This window comes from Lissotriton vulgaris, chromosome 4_1, assembly GCF_964263255.1.
Source record: "Lissotriton vulgaris chromosome 4_1, aLisVul1.2, whole genome shotgun sequence".
NCBI classification, from domain to species: domain Eukaryota; kingdom Metazoa; phylum Chordata; class Amphibia; order Caudata; family Salamandridae; genus Lissotriton; species Lissotriton vulgaris.
Window position 1 is genome coordinate 1592122095 of NC_141691.1, and position 13334 is coordinate 1592135428.

A 13334-nucleotide genomic window follows, 5' to 3' on the forward strand; every position below is an offset into this window, starting at 1 on the left:
TGCTGGTCTGATCTTTGAGAGATACAACATAGTAGAGTTTTTGGCTTTACTGTGTTAGTAATGTGAATTATGTAATTTCTCTGTGGTTCTGTTAGTTTTCAATTATTTGAGGTCTTTTGACAATTTGGATCATTGTATAGACAATTAAATATCTGATCTACATATTTATCCCGAGGCATATAAGGAGGCACAGCAAGCATGTATAAACTATGACAAAGCAGGGTGTTTGTAGAATGTGCATTATATATTCTAGTTATTAGTTCTTTTTTTGACAAGGCAACTGTTTGTAGTACCTCATTAAGCTCCTTAAGTGTGAGTGCAATAATTGAGAGCGTCGGGTAAATATGAAATAGATTTAGAAACCAAGATTTATTTTCATTGTCTTAGGCCTCTTTCAATGGATAGCACATGTTCTTTGTTATTTTGTTTCAGTTTCTGGATACTTTGGTTGGCGTGCAGTGATGATGTATTTTATACATGCGGCTTTCTATCGTTCTGTTTCAAAGAATGCTGAAAGTATGGAACATGTAAAGAAATTGTCAGTTAGAGGTACTAGAAAAAGTTAATTGTGTTCCATGGCACAAAGGACAGACTAATCTGTTTTAGCAAAATAGATCTCCATAAGAATGGGAACATCAAAGTTTATGGACGCTAAATGTTCAAAAATAAAATGAACAAAGAATCTACAGATCTACTTCAATATTTAATAGCAACCTGAGTTGATGCTATAGTAAAATTGAATTAACTCTGGATGTACTGCTATCCAGAAAAAAGCCAAACCCAATATTCATGCATGTTCCTATTGTGACAGCTAACGTTTGAAACTCTTACAGATGCCAGTTATATCATCCTGCTCTCCTGGCATCCTGGAAAACCCCAAAGACCCACTTCTTCTATTTCCATTAGGCATGTGTTCTCTGACTGTTCTCCTTTTCCTCTAAGATTCCTTTTACATCATTCTGTATTTTTATTTGAAGGAGAATAGGTTATTGAGCTTCTTGGCTCTTCTCCTGTGCTGAATACACCAGGAAGTATTAATACTCCGAGGATCACATTATTATTGGGCCGCAGTTTTCCTGCAGTGGAATGAGTGTTCCATGTCCTAAGGAGTAACATTTATTTTAAAGAGGACAAGCTGTCGCCCCAATATGTGGCTTCCTTCATCATGGGGCCTTCCTCTGTGGGAGAATTGTGTATATATAGGATGGCATTGCATTACTATGTCTACTGGCATTGGTACTGTTTTCTTATTCTGTACTTTCATCATCTGTCCCTCTGCAGGTGCTACGAAGTCACCTAATTAAGATGCTTTAACTCTAAAATATTGCATTAGTGTGAGCTGCTACTTTCCCTAGTGTTCTTTTTGAAACCTACCAAAATTGTGCAGGAGTATGGAAATAGTTATTGTTGTGCTACAGGCTAAAACTCTAATTAGATTCAATAGAAATATGGTCATAGACGTGCTTTTGTGGCTTATAGCGAGAGTCACAAGGCATATGCTTTGTACAGGATAGCGAGGTTAAAGCAAAAGGAAAACCAAATATGTCATTAGGCATTAAATGCTGCATAGCATAGTGTATAGCTTAATTTCACCGGACGTTCGAATGGTGTAAATAAAAAAAACTCTTGGTTCCAACTCAGAGTATTGGCCTCGACCCCACAGGATACCCCATTCGAGAATCTGCTGTGAGGAGATGGTGCTGCTTGTAGTACCGCTTTATATAGCGGACCCAGACACCTTTAAAACACTATTCGTGGTCCCTTTCACACCTCATCTTCATTAAACTGCATATTTATTTCTCAAAAAAAATTCTCTCCCTGTGGCAGGCTAATGCCTTTCAAACAAGGGAATTTTATTTTCGTTGTTAACGTAGTGCAATAATTCCAGTTGAGGTAATCTCAACCCACCTCCAAGATTCGATAATTGAGTATGCTGGTGGCCGCAGCGGATCTAGCAAAGCTGTAAGTAAAGCATCACAAGTGCAAGAAATTCCAAAGTAAATAAAGGATCATACAGTCACAATAATAATTTCCTTCACTCTCTGGTATAATGGGGGAGCAAAACCCTTACCAAATGTAATGCATTGCTGTGCGAGGCCTTGAGCCTTATGTGAGCGCTACCTGCCAGCTGTGTAGAGCAATGATTATTTTATGTAGTGCGCGGTTGGCTTGCACCTCACTGTGCATGTCATTGAGACATTCGGAAATCCTCAAATGTCTTGACAGCAACAAACCAACACTCTGTGGGTTTATATATTGTGTGAAGATTGGCTTTTATTTAAGTATGTATTACAAAATATGACACTGTGAGAAGTAAAACCATCAGGAATAACGTGACAAATAGCCCAAGTTTAGAAGGTGACAGGTAAATAAAAAATTATACTAAATCTGTAATGCATATGCTCACAATATTGTTCATAGTGGGCATAGGGCTTGAAATTAAACACGTTAATAAAATACCATTTATTGAGCTCTCTGTTACTCAGTGGTTTTCAGTCCCTAATGCACTGTAGAATTGTTCATCCAGCGATCTCCTCGATGAATTATCCCTTCGAGATAGGTCTTCAGCTCTTTACAAAAAGAAATCAAATTTATACTCTTTCAAGAGTGAGGGGAGGCGAGTTTTATAGCACTGCTTCCAGGTATGGTGAGGAACTGCTACTTGAGTGGACCATTTAAACATGGAACCTACAGAGATACTAAGCCAAAGGATGTAAGAGTGCACCAGGGAATATATCAAATTAGTTTCTCCTGAGGTTACTGACCATGTTGCATGGAAGGCCCTAAGAGCAAGACACATAGACCTGAATAATATCCTTTTGGGCTATTGGCATCAAGAGCAGTTTGGCCTACCGAGATGCCACTGGCTGTGATTTGTTTGAGCTCAGAAGATCAACCCATTTGTGGTATCAGTACTTGTAGTAAACAATAGTTGTGTCTTATCTAAGGAATTTACTCTAGGCCATTCTGGTGGCTATTTTTTTACTGTTATGGGAGTCTTTGCATAGAAAGCCAATATAAGAAAAGGTTACTCTCGTATGGTAACATTTTTTGGGGACGTATACTGATTTACTTGCAGGTTCATCATTCAGGACCCCCTGCCATTTAATCTTCGGATACATTTAGAGCTAGTAATCAGGGATCAATACATTTGTAAACCCCTCCTGGCAACCAGAATTGCATAGTCAAATCTGTTGTGGGGGCAGGATTATTGACATTTTGTGTGATACTCCAGGCAGTATTTCCCTGCAAACTGTTATCCTAGCAAATACAACTGCAAAGTTAATGTTATCATTATGTCATTTATAAAGCATGACCAATTACCTTCAGGGAGGCGTTCGGGCACCAAAATAACTACTGTGGAAAAAAAGGGAAAAAGGCAGCCCTAAAAGGTTACTGTAATAGCCAGATTTGAAATCCTGTTTGCAATGAGTGTAATCAGACTGGGAACGATAAGTAGAAGGAGTTAAAATGATTGACCTCTGATTCTGATCCACTTGATTCTGGGGTAAATCACTTTTCTGAGAAGAACAGAGCGAAGTGTGCAGAAGGGATGATGAAAATTAACTTTTTTGTTAAGATAGATTGTGCTGTGTCACAGATGGCTATATGTGTGATATAGGGGATTTTAAAAAGATTCCTTTTATGTACATGGAGGAAGTGCAGTCCTTTGAGATGTTAGGTGGTAGGAGATATGGCAGGAGGATAAAGAATAAGCCTTGTCGCAGAGTTTTGAGTCCGTGGCAAATGATTTATCAAGTGATCGGCAGTGCCCAAAGAAAGGGTGTTGCAGTGAGAATATAAGTCCCTGCACCATGGTTTTCTGTGCTGATAGGGGAAGACATTAAGGATTTGTTTGTAGCATGCATAAGATATAAAGGCAAGCTAGGGCTACTTGATTAGCCGTGGAGAGGTTGTGGTCTAGCTTGATGCCCACATTTCTGGCTGACATTGCAGGAATGGGGGATGGGCTGAGGTCAGGTGGCCACCTGGCAGAAGACAAGTTGTAAGCGAGTTTACCAACAAAAGGAACTTGTTTTTTTCACTGTTGAGTTTCAAACAGGTGTCCTTCATTCAACCACCAATGGTGAACATATAGGAGGGGACATCCCTGAGTCTGTTCATAGCCACTGGAAATGAAGGCAAATATTTGTGTAGCATCAGCAAATGGTACGATTTCAATACTAAAGGATCTAACTGTGAATAGTGTGGTGCTCAAGGAGGATCCCTGGGGAATCCACATGAGATGTCAGTTTTAACAGACAGAAAGATGAAAGGAGAACTTTCTGAAAAAATCTGTATCTTCTTTAACCAACAGATCAACAATTTAAGCTTCAAAAAAATTAGCATGATAGGTGCCATATTGAAATTGGCTATGGGCTTAAAAATCACTTCCCAAATTGAAACCGTAAAGTTGCAGCTCTTTCTTATACCTGCTAAGGCTAGAGTGGTCTGGGCAATGATGCAGATGTCATATAACATCAAATTGCCTGACAAAGTTAGCTTGTCTTTCGTAAAGATTTAGAAAGATTGCAGGACTCTCAATCACAGTAGCAGACTCTCACTCTGAGATCAATTGAATAATCTCTAGGTTAAAGAAGATCAATTTCAGAAACTTCTCAAGAAAGTAATCCTCAGTTTTCATGAAATTCAGATATACCTTAAGCTAAGTCAGAGAGTGTCATAGTCCCATTTCTTGCAATACCTCCTCATTTGTAGCCTCTTTTTATTGTATAATGCCCATTAAACTTGAATGAGGAGTCTGGTAAGCTTTTATTTTCTATTGAATTGGTTGCCACTTTTGACTTTGACAGGCAGATGGCAGGTTCTATCTCTTAACCTGTTGAACATTAGTGTCTTCTGAGCATGTGTTGTTTGAGTTTATTGAACTAGAAGAGGAAAGAAGACAGCATACTATCCTATCGCTATCTATTAATCAGCGTGTCAACAGCTGTATCTAGTTCTACTACTTGTGTACAAACAGAAATAGCACTACTGTGTGCAACTTGGCAAGATGCTTACCGTTTGTGCTAAGTAAACTGAGCGTTTGAACTTGTTTTAAACAAAATAACTATTATTAATGTATAAATTATGCAAATATGTACATAGAATATGTTTTAATTGCATTAACTTTAGCTGAATTTATTTCCATAGCAGAAGTAAGCAGTCTTCATTTCCAATATTATCTCCGGCTTCCCTGCCCAGTTGCTGCATGGAGCTCGTTTTTTACTTTTGAAACATGTTGAACCTCACCAACACATGTAGCATATTGCTACAGAAAATTGATCAGTACAAGGATAAAATAGGGAATTGGAGCAGACCCTGCTAGGGGAAACAGCTAGAAAGATGCTCCAAACGAACAGCTGTACTATAAAATGGAATGAAAAAGACTTTAGCATATAAAATGAGGATTTACAAAACTGCAGTATGGTTAGTCTCTTACAGGATGGTGATGGGAAAATATTGAACCCTAGTGCAGATATAGCTACAGAGATTTTCTTTAGCTTCTACCTTATATTGTGCAACAACAATATAAGAAAGCAAACAATATGATTACTTAGAAGATATAAAGTGCCCACATATAGACCAAAAGTTATTGGATCAGTTTGAAGATCCAATCACACTAACTAAGGAAACAGAACTCTACCCAATAACAAAGCCCCAGGATCAGATGGCTTTCCAGACTCTTTTTGCAAAGCATTCAGATATACCTTAAGCGAGTCCCTGTAGAGGATTTTTAACCATTTCTTAACAACAGATGATGACATCAGACTCTGTGAAAAGCTTGTCCCACCTTCGGAAGGGACGAAACAGAGCTATATAGATTGCTATACATGTAAGGGCAACCCATTCCTTCTTGTGCTCTTGGGAATTGAAAGTTTAATTGGTAATGATGCCAACAAGGGATTTATTTTATATGAAAATGTTTCAACCAATATATCAAGTATACATGATGTCTAAACATGGCATTTTAAATCAGTTGCGCATTGTATATTTCATTTTATCTGGAAAATAAATTTCAGCAAATGGTCTTTCTATCAAATTTATATAGAAAATCAGAAGCATAAAATTAGGGGTTCATAAGAAAATTTCCACATATATTGATAATAGCCGTTGCAATTATTATCTGAATGAGTATCGCATAAGAACTAGGCGTCAAAATTGAATTTAACAATCACTAAAAGGAAAGTTGGGTCAAGTGTCAACATTTCGGTCTCCATTTATATATCCTGAGACCATCTTCAGGACTGTATAGTTGTGTGACTTGGATTTGGTCATTTTCTTTGAGTGAAGGAAAGAATACCTCAAACTGCAGTTTAATGCTGAACGAGACCAACGACTGATGCCACGTCTTTGATATAAAAAGACATATCTTGAATTTTTTAATCTACCTCACTACTGTAAGAGAGATTACATGAAATATATCTAGTATTCTTTCCTTTGCTAAGAGAAAATTACCAAATCTTGGTGACTTGATGACTCACCAATCAGGGGGTCCCCATTTTTCACACAACTTTACAGTTCTGAAGTCTCATGGACCTTCTTTTCTTTGGGAGCTTATATATTTTTTTAACTGATGGATACTCCTTTAAACCTATTCTTAGAACCTCCTTGCAGCATATTCCCTAAAAGGCTGCTTTCTTATGAGAATCACATCTGTACACATGGTTAGTGGAATTCAGGCCTAATGTTCTCACTAGCTTTTCTATTCAGTGCTCGTAATACTCGAGGGAGCTCTCCTAAAGGAGAGGAACATATTCTCATCTGTAATTCTAGTTCTCCTTCAGGGGAATCTCCATTGAAATCATATGAAACACTCCCTCTTCCCTGTGGAATAATAGAAGAAATAAATACGTAGGTATCAGGATCCAGAGTCTCCAATAAAAAGGAACAACAGTCACTGACAGGGCAAAATGATCCCTTAAAGGAGCAGTGACATTTTCCAGCATTTTTAGACTGCTTTTCTCTCACCCTTCTTTTAACAAACTTTGTGAAAGACTTTTTCTTGTCACTATTCTTTATTTAGTAACCTTTTAAACTTTGAATTGGGTACTTTATTAAAGAAATGTACACAAAAATGCCAATATTGCCTAGGAAAACAATTGGCTTTTCTAGAGAAAGTTTATATTTTTATTTGTAAAAGTGCACAGATGTTCTTGCTTGTGGGCAATACTCTTCGGGGCATATGATTTCAGAGGAGAATTACTCTAAAGCTGAATTAGGACAGCAACATTTCCATCTCACTCCTCGTTTCCTCAGTTAAACTGTTTGAGAAGCTCCTGCTTATTGACAGTTGGCTAAAGAAGGGGATATAATCCCCTTCTCTCACTAAGTAGAATTAAGGTGCAGTAGAGGTATAATTCATCAGGCTTTTACACAAAATCTAATTTTTAACTAACTATACTGTACTACTGTGAAGATGTCCTCAATCTATGCAATGGCAATTTGAAAATTTCTGCTGTAGGACAATAGATACAGGTTAAACACCCCCCCAGTCAAAACCTGTGCTGCACAGATTAGTTTTGCCTGTGGGTGGGAATACATTCTAAAAGGTGTACTAAGTCTAAACATAAATGCAACAATAATATCAGTCCAATGCAAGCTAGAGATAAAACCGCATTGGATTGAAAGTACAACTGTTAAAACCCAGAGCTACCGTCCTTGTTCAGTGCTCTGTTGCTCTCTGCCTAGATTTCAGCTCTACAAATACTTATGCATACATACAACATTAATTTTATATTGGCATTTGAGTAATGTGTAGCTCATAATCCACCAGATGCATAATCGTTGATGAGTACATCTTCCAGAGTGTGAGCCCTATTATGTTTCTAAGATGACCACTTAATAATGAGTCAAGTGGATTGTTTTTGCTTTTACTGTATTGGAATTGAAGTTTGTTATGCTGTCAGTAAATTAATCACCTGCCAATATTAATTGTGGAAATTGGTGATGAAGACAGTTCTCCGTATGTGTGAAGAGGTGGCTGAGATTTTAAAGAAGATAGTGGCTGATAGTCTGGATTCATCTAAGCCCTTTAAACATCTTCTCTTGACGGATTTCACTGCGACAGATTTAGTCACTTATCTAATAATGAGACCCTAATCATGACAGCGATGTTCTTGTTTTCACCAGACTTTGTCACAAATAGTGACCAGGCAACTGGATGTTGGTAGGTTGTTTATGTACAAAGTACACCACATGTGTAATGTTCAAGGCACTTTGTATGGTTTGTCTGATATTCCCACACCTTTTCTACAGCTCAAGAGTATGACTCCGTGCTTCCAACACCTCACATCCCTATGTTTGATATGCACTAACACAACAGACATTTGAAATACTAAAAGCTGTTCAGGCTTTTTGCTGGTATTTCTTAAGCAACCTGTTGAAGGTCCTTTGAAAAAGCAAATGTTTTTACTGCCTCAAGGATCCTGAGTCAAGTATTCAAATCAAGGTATCAATTAGGCAGAGCCCCCAGCTGAAAGACTGTACAATTGAATGTTTATGACCCAAACAAATATAAACTTACATTTTTCACATCCCTAGCCACTTTGACCCTAGGCACTAGCGACAATAAGCTTTTTTGCAGGTGACTTTAATTGTATACTGAACCTGACATTTGACAGGCTGTCACAAGTGGCTCTCTGGCTTCTGAAAGGGCTAAATTAGCAGAGCATTCATGCATCTCCGTGTTGCAGCCCTTGACCCCAAGATCTCCATCCCCACCCACACTCCCCTCACACGCACATCTAAAATGAACGGAAGGAAGCTGTTGACAGAGGTGAGACACAAGAGAAGAAAATAAATATTCTCTATGGGCCAGTACATTTGCTCAAACAAACTATTTGAAGCTAAAGTAGGATTGTTAGACCTGTCAGCCCTTTGGGTGGTCCCTCCTATTTATATATTTATTTTGTCCCCTTTTTGCCTCCTAACCTTCTTTTATTTTTGTGTCCACTGCAATGTTTGGTGTTGTCCCTAGAGTTCTGAGTGCCTCCTTACCCCCTACAACCTCCTGAGGCACAGGTGTTCTTTAAAATGGAGAATAAGGAGGCTTGTAACTGCCACATTTTTTTACCTCAGAATCCTGAGCCATAGGACTACAATGGGAAGGCTCTAGAACCTTCCAGCTGATTCTAGCAACCAGAGCCCAGTCTATATAAGGCCTGAACCAGGGCGGCCATTTTAGAGTGACCAGAGAGCTTAAGTGGAGCATGGTTAGGAGTGAAGCGATAGTATGGGGAGGCAGACACACTGAGAGGGGTTAGATTGTCCCACGGGCAGGCTACTCTTCTTGCTGACGTGACTCCCTACCTACTGACTAAGCCCTGACATCGATCAATCACCTCTAGCTCTAAACCTGTGGTATTCCTGTGAAGAGCTGTAGATAACTGGCCTGGGACGTCCACCGGGAGAACATCCGATTATAAAGGAGATTGCCCAGCTTTCTTTGTTTTTCCCCCTTCGTGACCCAGCCCAAACTGCTTCCACAGAAAGTGTGGGGTCTGGTACATTATCGCCACTTCCCCTGAGGGTTCTCTTGGCCTATATGAACGTAGAGGGAAAAGAAACCCTACCTTGTAGCGGCCGGCGGGTGAAGTTCCTGTCATTGGACTGCTGCCTCTCATTCATGGGCCCCCGTTGAGGAGATCTAGCGGGGAGGGCCTGGTTTGGGTCAGCAGGGCAGCGGTTTTGAAGACCGGCATCGCGGAGACCAGTGTGTGCAGTCGAGCAAGAACCCGGAAGAAGGGGGCGGGAAATTGAAGAAGGCCGGCCCGCGTTAGCATCCTCCCCCTCTGACGATTGAGGCGAGGGCGGGACGCGGAGCTGAGAGGAACGCCAAAGGAGACACGGCGAAGCTCCGGCCCAGTCAGCTGCTAGGAGCCTGCAGCGCTGGGGCCGGAATTACCACAGGGCAGTGGTAGCGTGATCGGAGGTGGTTTGTGGCCGAGTGAATAGACCGGGACGTGTCTATCGGAAACCCAGTAAGGCAGTGAAGTGAAGTGCGGGGCCCCAGGGGCTGAGAGGGCCTCACTGCTGACTACGAAGCTGTGGAGGGAGGGGAGAGTTTGGTTCACCCGGGCTGTCGACCTTATACCGATTAACTGACAACCAGCGGTGGGGTGGCCAAGGAGTAACAACCCGGCTTGGGAGTATCTCCCATCTGCTAAACTGCGCCAAGAACAGTATTCTATAAGTGCGTGACTCAATAGTTAAAGTACATTCTCTGCTTAATTCAAAGTCACCTGAAGGAAAGAGTATCTGATTGAGGTTTAATTGACTGCACATGAAAGCAGTGGTAACCGGGCTATTCCGGGAGTAAGAAAGTATTGGTTGGGGGGTTGCTCCGGTTATGCAGATCAATTAGAGCCAAAGAATGTCACTGTGAGAGCTGAACATCCCACTGTGGTTTTAGAGCAATCTTTATGGCTGTATGCCTGTCTTTATTCAGATATCCAGCTGCTTGAACCATGGTGTTAGTGTGCTAATAGTGGAACTGTTGCTGAAAACCTGTATCCTCCTGCCAGTAATAATATTGAGTCCTCAAGGGTAATGTACAGCTGTGTATAACTGTAAGGAAGCTCTATATTTGCTGTTTGTCTTAACTAAAACTGTGGAATATACACTGCTTGCATAAGGTGCAGGAGTTATTACTGAGCTCCTTTCATTTGGGGGAGAAAAGTGTTATTAATGCTAAATGAAACTGTGCATATGCTAATAATCAAATGCAGAGCTATTTAATGTACTGAAACTAAATACTGCTAGAGACAAAGAGATACTAAAAAGAGTTTTATAAAGCAGACCGTATTTTTCTAATCTGGTGTGGTGTCATTTATTTTTAGTGGTTGGGGGCTCGGTTACTGTAAGTGAGTGATGTAAGCACAACACATTTGCCTTTGGGATTAGCCATTCCAACTCTGTGCCAGGCTACCCTTTGTGGACTGGTAACCCCAGGTCCAACAAGGATTTTCTAAGAAAGTCCCCAACATAGGTTAAGTGGGGAGTACTAACTTTATGCTTTGGTCAAATAAGAATACACAAAACAGTTAGGTGCAGTCTCATTAATCCTTGCCTCCAAGAAGATCTTCGCCTCTTCCGTTTATGTGAAGAGAATTACTTGGGGTCTGTTTTCATTTGGAGCAGCTCATTTTTATTAATAAGGTGCAGTTGACTCCTCCTGCACTGTGTAGACTGACAATAATCTGGAAACATCTGAATTGTATTCATACTTGTTGGTGGCTTTCCATGGATTTAGCTTTGTTTCACCTGCCTCTTCCAGCTCTGCCACAGCAGTACACTTGGCTTCGGAAAACTCCTCCTAGCAGTTCTTATGCAAACTTTAGGGCTGATGAATTGTTATCTATGGTAGAGGACCCACAGAAAGGATCTCCCTGTAACGTTTTGTGGTTCAGAAACCTAAATAAGTCCTGGTTTTCTGATAAATCTGTATAAGCTTGTCGGGCTGTGGTTGTCTTCTCTGATTATGTTTCCACGTGCTCTACAGCACTGAGATATCCAGTAGGTGAGCCATTTATTGAAGAGCTTGGTGTCCACATCGAGGATCCAGGTGTGGTTGGGTGGGCATTCCTGTAGGGTGTTGGTCTAGTTTTCGTTGGATATTTTGTCCCAGTGTCTTGATGGTGCTATGAGCTTTTCATATGCAGATGGCTTGGTGGGCGGGTATCTTGAAATGTATGATGTTGTGGTCACACCATGGGAGCAGGGTAGTGGTGGTGGTGATTCTTCTGTTGGAGAAGAAAATAGGGTCACAGTTGTGTGTTTGTCCTTGGACGAGCTGGGTGAGTCAGAAGTTCCAGAGGCTGTCGAGAAGGGATGTGGCGTCTTCCAGGTGGAAATTGAGGTCCCCAAAGAGGATGAAGTTGGTTGATCTGATGGAGTGGGGAGTGATGAATTCTTGGATAGGGTTGCAGAATTCATCTTGGGGCCCGGAGAACAGTAGATAAGGGTTCCCCTTAAAGGTGGCATTGTAGTCTGTTCTTATTTTGAAGTGGAGCTGTTCCATGAGGTTGGTGTCTGAGTCTGTGAAGGTGGTGCAGTCAGTCATGTTTATGTAGATAATCGCGAGTCCTCTGCCTGGTTGAGGGTGGTCCTGGTGTATGATTTTGAGGCGGGTGGGATGGCTGGTTTGGACACTGGGTTTAGCCATGTTTAGGCCAGGAATAGAAGGTTGGGTGTACTGCTATTGAAGAGGCCCGAGATTTTGTTAGTGTTTTTCAAGGGATCTAACATGGAGGAGCATGACGAACAGTTGTTGTGGGGTACTGGTGGTGGCGTCTTGCCTCGGTTGTTTGGAGGTGGTGGTGTTGGCGTCTGAGGTGTTGCAGGTGAAATCGCAATGGTTGCAGGAGAAAGGTCTTACCATGGTGCGGGAAGATGCGCTTCAGAAGCCTGTTTGCTGGTGTGTTGTTGAGGTCGCGGAGGATCGTCGAGGAATAGTGGCAGTGTCCGTTGGCTCCGGCTGCAGCTGTGGTATTGTGTTGCATGGTTGTGGGGGCCAGGGTTCCTGGAACTGGGTGCGCTCAGGGCGCAAAAAAGCTTGTCTTTAGGACCCCTGCTGTGCGGTCATGCTGCGCAGTAGCGGATGGCTTTCATAGAGCTTGGTGGGGCGGGCAGTGGGTAAAAATAATATAATTAAAATCCACTTACCTTCAACACTTCCTTCTCTTGCTGCTGCAGTCTGGAATTCAGTGCAGGCCCCAGCCAACTGCCTTAACCAATCTTAGCGCTGCTGTCATGCTGTCAACTAGAATGAGAGAAACACCAGGAGAGGGCACTAGAGGCCTGCACTTGCTCAAACTGCTTTCAAAGGGTTGGATAGCCTTAGCATATGATGGGTGTTACCAGGATTCACACACAATTCGCGAGGAACCAATTTGGACTGTGGCACATACCAAAACTGTGGTTTTACCCAGAAGCCACCTGTTCTAAGGTAAGTATTCACTTGTGTGATTGATTCGTGCTCTTTTTTTGTTTTCAAAACACTTTTTATTAGTCTGCACAAATATAAATGCAAAGCCCCGGTCACCGGGTTCTGTTGCATACATTAGTGAAGCAGGCACATCAGTGTCAGACATTTTTATATAATACAAACCCCCCCCCCCCCCCCCCCCCCCTGGTTGCGCCGCTACCATGTACCAGTTTACTGAGACCAATGAGAGAAACAATGATCATATGCCAAAACCGTCGGAGCACTACCAGCATGCTCCAGCACTCCCTAGTGCTTAAAATGTCAGAGAAGAGTCGTTTTCCGGGGGGTTTGGGGGGGTCAAGGTCCTGCTCCCTGTAGTCCGCCCACCTCTTCCAAATCCGAAAGT

General features: G+C 41.5%; 1 protein-coding gene across 6 annotated transcripts in view; it reads left to right on the plus strand.

Annotated features, from left to right (window-relative positions):
• The window catches only part of CSPP1 (centrosome and spindle pole associated protein 1), a 1363238-nt gene that overhangs the window by 763873 nt on the left and 586031 nt on the right, over nt 1-13334 (plus strand). The window lies entirely within an intron of this gene.